The sequence below is a fragment of the Triticum aestivum genome, chromosome 5A, assembly GCF_018294505.1.
Source record: "Triticum aestivum cultivar Chinese Spring chromosome 5A, IWGSC CS RefSeq v2.1, whole genome shotgun sequence".
Taxonomy (NCBI): domain Eukaryota; kingdom Viridiplantae; phylum Streptophyta; class Magnoliopsida; order Poales; family Poaceae; genus Triticum; species Triticum aestivum.
In genome coordinates, this window is record NC_057806.1 from 175,054,524 (window position 1) to 175,061,090 (window position 6,567).

Genomic DNA, 6,567 nt, shown 5'->3' on the forward strand with positions numbered 1-6,567 from the left:
ACTTCTTATTCACCCTAGCTCTCTGTCCAGGAGTTGCAAGTAGTTTCTGGTGTTTGTAGCCTACTGGAGGCCGTGGACAGCGCTGACCGTAGGGGTGGGCTGTGATGCGGTAGGTACGTGGCCGGGTGTACCGAATACCCGTTAGGTATCTCGGGAACCCTGTTCACATCGTTCGGGGCCGTATGGGAAACCTCGGCCGGACTCCCTGCGGATGGAACCTGAATAGGCGATAAACCTGGACTAGAGGCTTAAGTGTTTAGGTAGGTCGTGGTCTACACCCACGTCGGCTTTCGCTTGAAGTCTGCCGAGCACATGTCGTGTGCAGACGCTAAGTGGTGGAAACATGTATGAAGAAGTACACCCCTGCAGGGTTATCATGATCTATTCGAATAGCCGCGTCCGCGGTAAAGGACTACTTGGTTGCCTATACAGTTCATAGACAAGTAAATGGAAACTACTGAAAGCCTCAAGATAAGTGTGAGTGCCGAGGATGGCTCTTCCGTAGGAAGACGGAGGTGGATCCTCGGTAGTGTATTGAAGTGGTGAGTAGTGGACTCGTGTGCGCAAAACATTTCAAGTTGGTGTATCGTAGGATAGTCTAGCCAAGAGTCAAAGCTAGCTTGCTGCAATAACTCCACCAACCCTTCTTGATACTATGCATGTATGTAGGATCTGATGTAAGTCTTGCTGAGTACCTTTGTACTCATGTTGCTATAATCTACTTGTGTCATAGAGTCATGTTGTGATGCTTCGTTGTATTTGCACATATCGAGCATATTGTGTGTATGATTGAAATGCTTGGTATGTGTGGGATCTAACTATCTAGTTGTTTATCTTTAGTAGCCTCTCTTACCGGGAAATGTCTCCTAGTGTTACCGCTGAGCCATGGTAGCTTGCTACTGCTCTGGAACACTTAGGCTGGCCGGCATGTGTCCTTCTTCGTTCCTGTGTCTGTCCCTTCGGGGAAATGTCACGCTTTGAGTACCGGAGTCCTGTTAGCCCGCTACAGCCCGGTTTACCGGAGTCCTGCTAGCCCAGTGCTACAGCCCGGACCCACTTGCTGATGACCGACACGTTCGAAGCTGGGTCATGGATGCCTGTCCCTGTAAGTCTGTGCCACTTTGGGTTTACGACTAGTCATGTCAGCCCGGGCTCTTTATCATATGGATGCTAGCGACACTATCATATACGTGAGCCAAAAGGCGCAAACGGTCCCGGGAAAAGGTAAGACGACACCCGTGGGGATACCGTGCGTGAGGCCGCAAAGTGATATGAGGTGTTACCAGCTAGATCGATGTGACATCGAGTCGGGGTCCTGACAGCGTTGGCATCAGAGCCGGACTGCCTGTAGGTTCTCCAAGCCAAACTGGTCGATGTTGAGTCTAGAAATTCATTAGTTATATGTAGGGGAATTGTTTGTGGGATGGAACGTAAGGCTCTTTTTACTCCTCTATCTTATGACATTCTGATCTGAGTCAGTCCATTCTTCCACCGGGGGTTAAGGAATTAGGATCTGTTCTCTCTATCAGGATCACGAGTTACTAATCAGTAGTACCTTATAAGTTTGATGGATACAAGCCTAGTTCAGTTCTACTACCACGTTATGTTGCCATAATGGTTTCAGAACTTTGATATGATGATGTTGAGTGTGTACGAAATCCTTTGTCAAATGTCTCAAAATCCTTTTTGAGCATTTACAGCTGTTATGCTGCCGAAATTTTGCTAGAAATTCTAATGCCTTTGCATTATGATTATGCTTTCAGATGGCCACTCGCGACCTTAATCAAGTGGTTCGCCTGACTCGATGCCTAGATGTACCCGGCCATACTGCCAAGTTGGTCAGGGTAATGACTGAGGCTGGATACCGCTGGTATCCTGAGTACACGGTCGAAGAGCAATTCCGAGATTTTAATCAAAGCCAGTATCTCTGCACTGTCAGGATATTTCCATCTTATCCTGGATCTACCGAGCCTCTTCACTGTTCCTATGGACTCGGGGTTACTATTGAGATGGCTGTGCAGGACGCCGCCTACTCCATGATGACCATTATGCGAGTCAGATCTGGTCTATTTCGGGACTCTGATTTCCGGTATATGCCAGGATCACTTCCGGGAGCACAAGGGTATCTCTAGGCTATCTATGCTGACTCCACTCAGGAGGATTCACGGACTTGCACCACTGCTGAGATGCTCGAGGATAAGGACCGTGAAAATCGGGCCTTAAGGTTAGAGCTCTTCAATACCCGTGCTGACCACTGGGCCACTTTGACTCGGTTCGCACCGGCGGTGCAAGCTGGATTCTCAGATATGCGCGATCTCTATCCTGTGAGATCTGCTCTGCCAGACGTGATGGTTTGGCGTGATGTAGGAGGCATCACCCCACCTCGCGGTCCCCGCAGGCCACCGTTTGTTGGTCCAAGGCCTCATCCTAGCCCCTATGGTCCACAAGCTCCGCGAGACCGTCTGTTTCCGGATGATCATGTTGAGCTTCCAGGCTATGGAGGTGACTTTTACGAGGACTACTACGGATCGGTCTGAGTAGTAGGTAGTATCACTAGTTCGCACTAGCTGTGTCATCTATCGTCCCGCGTGACTCGTGGGATATGACCTAGTTGTACTCTTTCCGGAGGTGTAGAAAAATAATGTATAGGAGCTTGGAATGCCTCCGATGAGATGTAATCCTCTTTTCACTGTAATAGTACTTTGTTTGGTCTTGTACTAAACCTTGTATGGTGTGTATGACGATGGAATAAAAGAAGCAGTTTCTGTATCTACCATGTCATACGGATGATCATCTTGCATTCCGAGTTATTCCTTACCTTATGTATCCTATGTCGGAATTTTATCATTCTGACTAAATCATTGTCTTATTTACCTAGGATGGTCAACACGCGCGCTAACCCTGCTTCTCAAGAGCAGGCCGAAGGCAGTGAAGCCAGGAATGAAAATCTGCCTCATCCTCCTTCACTAGCCGAAGTTATGATGGAAGCTGAGAGAAACAAGCGGGAGACAAACCGTTTGTTGGAGCGTATTGAACAGAATACAACACACCATCAGAGGGCTAACGTGGTGTCACTCAGTGATTTTATCAAATTGCATCCACCCACGTTTCACCACTCCGTCGAGCCTCTCGACGCTGATGACTGGCTTCGCAGTATCTCTCACAAACTGCGTTCCGCGCTGGTAGCTGAGGCTGACAAGGTCACCTTTGCTGCATATCATCTTGAAGGCCCCGCCAGTCTATGGTGGGAAAATTATGGAGCTATGCGCCCAGCGGGCCATGTCACTACTTGGGCTGAGTTCAGCGAGGCTTTCCGTGAACATCACATTCCGGAGGGTCTCATGGACCGTAAGCGTGAAGAATTTTGCAGTTTCACCCAAGGCCGACTTTCTGTGGATGTCTATAGCAGGGAGTTTGGTAATCTCGCCCGATATGCAACCGAGGAAGTGTCTACTGACGCCAAGAAGCAAGCAAGGTTCCGTAAGGGCCTTAGTCCTGAGCTTCGCCGCGACCTCCGTCTGCATGAGTGCACATCCTTTTCGAAACTTGTCAACAAAGCCATCAGTGCTGAAACTGGTCAGACTGACTATGACGCAACACGCAAGCATGGTCGTGACATGGGTTCCTCATCCGGTGCTGGTCCTCAGAAGCGCCGCGTGTGGGTACCCAACACCGCCCTGCCACCCAGGTTCACACCGAGGCCATCTTTCCAGGCGCCTCGCCCCGTTCAACAGTCTGCCCCAGCCAAGCCTTATGGGGGTCCAACCAATAATGTTCCTCCACGTACCAGTTCCGTGACTTGTTTCAAGTGTGGGGAATCTGGTCATTATATGCGTGAGTGTCCCCAGACCAACCCCAATCAATCTGCTAAAGCTGTTGGCCGTGGCAAGCCGACAGGGAAGGTGTTTCATGCTAAGCCGGTCACCGCTTCACGTGGCCATGTCAACTGTATCTCTACCGAAGAAGCTCAAGAGGACCCCAACGTCGTTCTCGGTACGCTTCTTGTTAATTGCCACCTGGCATCTGTTCTTTTCGATACAGGAGCCTCTCATTCTTTTATATCTGAAAATTATGCTCGTTTGCATAACGTTGCATTCTGTGACTTGCCATCCTCTATGGTAATTCAAACTCCGGGATCCAAATGGCAAACTTCTAGAGTAAGCCATGGAAATGAAATCCAAGTCGACAGACTTGTTTTTCTCGTATCTTTGATAGCCCTTAAATCTTCAGATATTAATATCATTTTGGGTATGGACTGGATGTCAGCTCATCAAGCCAAAATTGATTGCTTCTCTAGGACTGTTCAACTCACCCATCCTTCGGGGAAGATAGTCAATGTCTTGACCCGAATAGCCAAGCGACAATTATATTCTCTTAACGCCAGCCCCTTGCCAGACCTTGAGGACGTTCCGATAGTCCGTGACTTTCCGGATGTCTTTCCAGAGGAATTGCCAGGTGTTCCACCTGACAGGGATGTTGAGTTCGTAATCGACCTCATCCCTGGAACCGTTCCGATTGCTAGAAGACCTTATAAGATGGCACCCCTAGAACTAGCCGAGCTTAAGAAACAACTCGATGAATCCTTGAAAAAGGGTTTCATCCGCCCTAGTTCATCTCCATGGGCTTGCCCCGTCCTATTCGTCAAGAAGAAGGATGGTACGGACCGAATGGTTGTAGATTACCGACCTGTCAACTTGGTCACAATCAAGAACAAATACCCGCTTCCCAGGATCAACGATCTGTATGATCAGCTCGCTGGATCCTCAGTCTTCTCCAAGATGGATTTGAGGTTGGGATACCATCAAATCAAAATCAGAAACGGGGACATTCCTAAAACGGCCTTTGTTACTCGTTATGGCCAATACGAGTACACCGTCATGTCCTTCGGTTTAACCAACGCTCCAGCCACCTTTTCTCGGTTGATGAACTCAATCTTCATGGAGTATTTGGACAAATTCGTCGTAGTTTATCTCGATGATATACTCATCTACTCCAAGAACGAGGAAGAACATGCCGAACATTTAAGGCTAGTGTTGAAGAAACTTCGAGAGCATCGCCTTTATGCCAAATTTTCTAAATGTGAATTCTGGTTATCAGAAGTGACCTATCTGGGTCATGTAATATCTGGTAAAGGTATTGCTGTTAACCCTGAGCGAGTTCAAGCCGTCCTTGATTGGACTCCACCCGAATCGGTCAAGCAAGTTCGGAGTTTTCTAGGCTTAGCGAGCTATTGCCGTCGCTTTGTCGAGAACTTCTCCAAAGTTGCTAAACCTCTAACCGAACTCCTCAAGAAAGATAAGAAGTTCGAATGGACTCCACAATGTGAGCACAGCTTTCAGGAACTGAAAAGACGCCTGACTTCTGCTCCCGTACTGGTACCGCCAGACTTCTCCAAGGACTTCGTTATCTACTGCGACGCCTCGCGACAAGGACTAGGTTGCATTCTCATGCAAGATCGACACGTAATTGCTTACGCTTCACGGCAATTGCACCCACATGAGGAAAATTATCCTACTCATGATCTAGAGCTTGCAGCCGTAGTCTATGCACTTAAGACCTGGCGACATTACCTCCTCGGTAATCGTTGCGAAATATTCACTGATCACCAAAGCCTGAAGTACATCTTCACCCAACCGGATCTGAATCTCAGGCAAAGACGTTGGGTTGAATTGATCACAGACTTCGACTTAGGAATAACCTATACCCCAGGGAAAGCCAATGTCATGGCTGATGCGCTAAGTCGTAAATCCTATTGTAACAACCTGATGTTACAACAAAGTCAACCGCTTCTCCATGAGGAATTTCGGAAGCTTAACCTTCACATTGTACCTCAAGGTTTTCTTTCCACCTTGGTAGCAAAACCTACTCTTACAGATCAAATTATCGCTGCCCAAAAGCGAGATAAGGGAATATCTGAAATCAAAGAGAACATTGCTAGCGGAGGTGCTAGTTGTTTCTCCACAAATGATCATGGTGTTGTGTACTTTGAGAACCGTCTAGTGGTTCCCAAGAACCAGCATCTACGGCAGTTGATCCTTAAGGAGGCTCATGAATCTCCTCTCACCATTCATCCCGGTAGTACTAAGATGTATCAGGACCTACGCCAGAGGTTCTGGTGGACTAGGATGAAGAGAGAAATTGCTCAGTTTATTGCAAATTGCGACGTCTGTCGTCATGTAAAAGCAGAGCATCAACGGCCTGCTGGCACCCTTCAACCCTTAGCTATTCCTGAATGGAAATGGGATAAAATTAGTATGGATTCCATTACCGGTTTTCCCAGGACCAAGAGAGGGAATAATGCTATCTTCGTCGTGGTCGATCGTCTTTCCAAAGTAGCTCATTTCTTACCTGTTCGTGAGAGTATAACCGCTAGTCAGCTGGCAGACTTATACATCTCCCGAATAGTGTCTCTCCATGGTGTTCCTTTGGAAATCAATTCGGATCGAGGAAGTCTTTTCACCTCTCGATTTTGGGAAAGTTTCCAAAATGCTATGGGAACCCGTCTCTCCTTTAGTACCGCTTTCCACCCTCAGTCGAGTGGTCAAGTGGAACGCGTCAATCAGATTC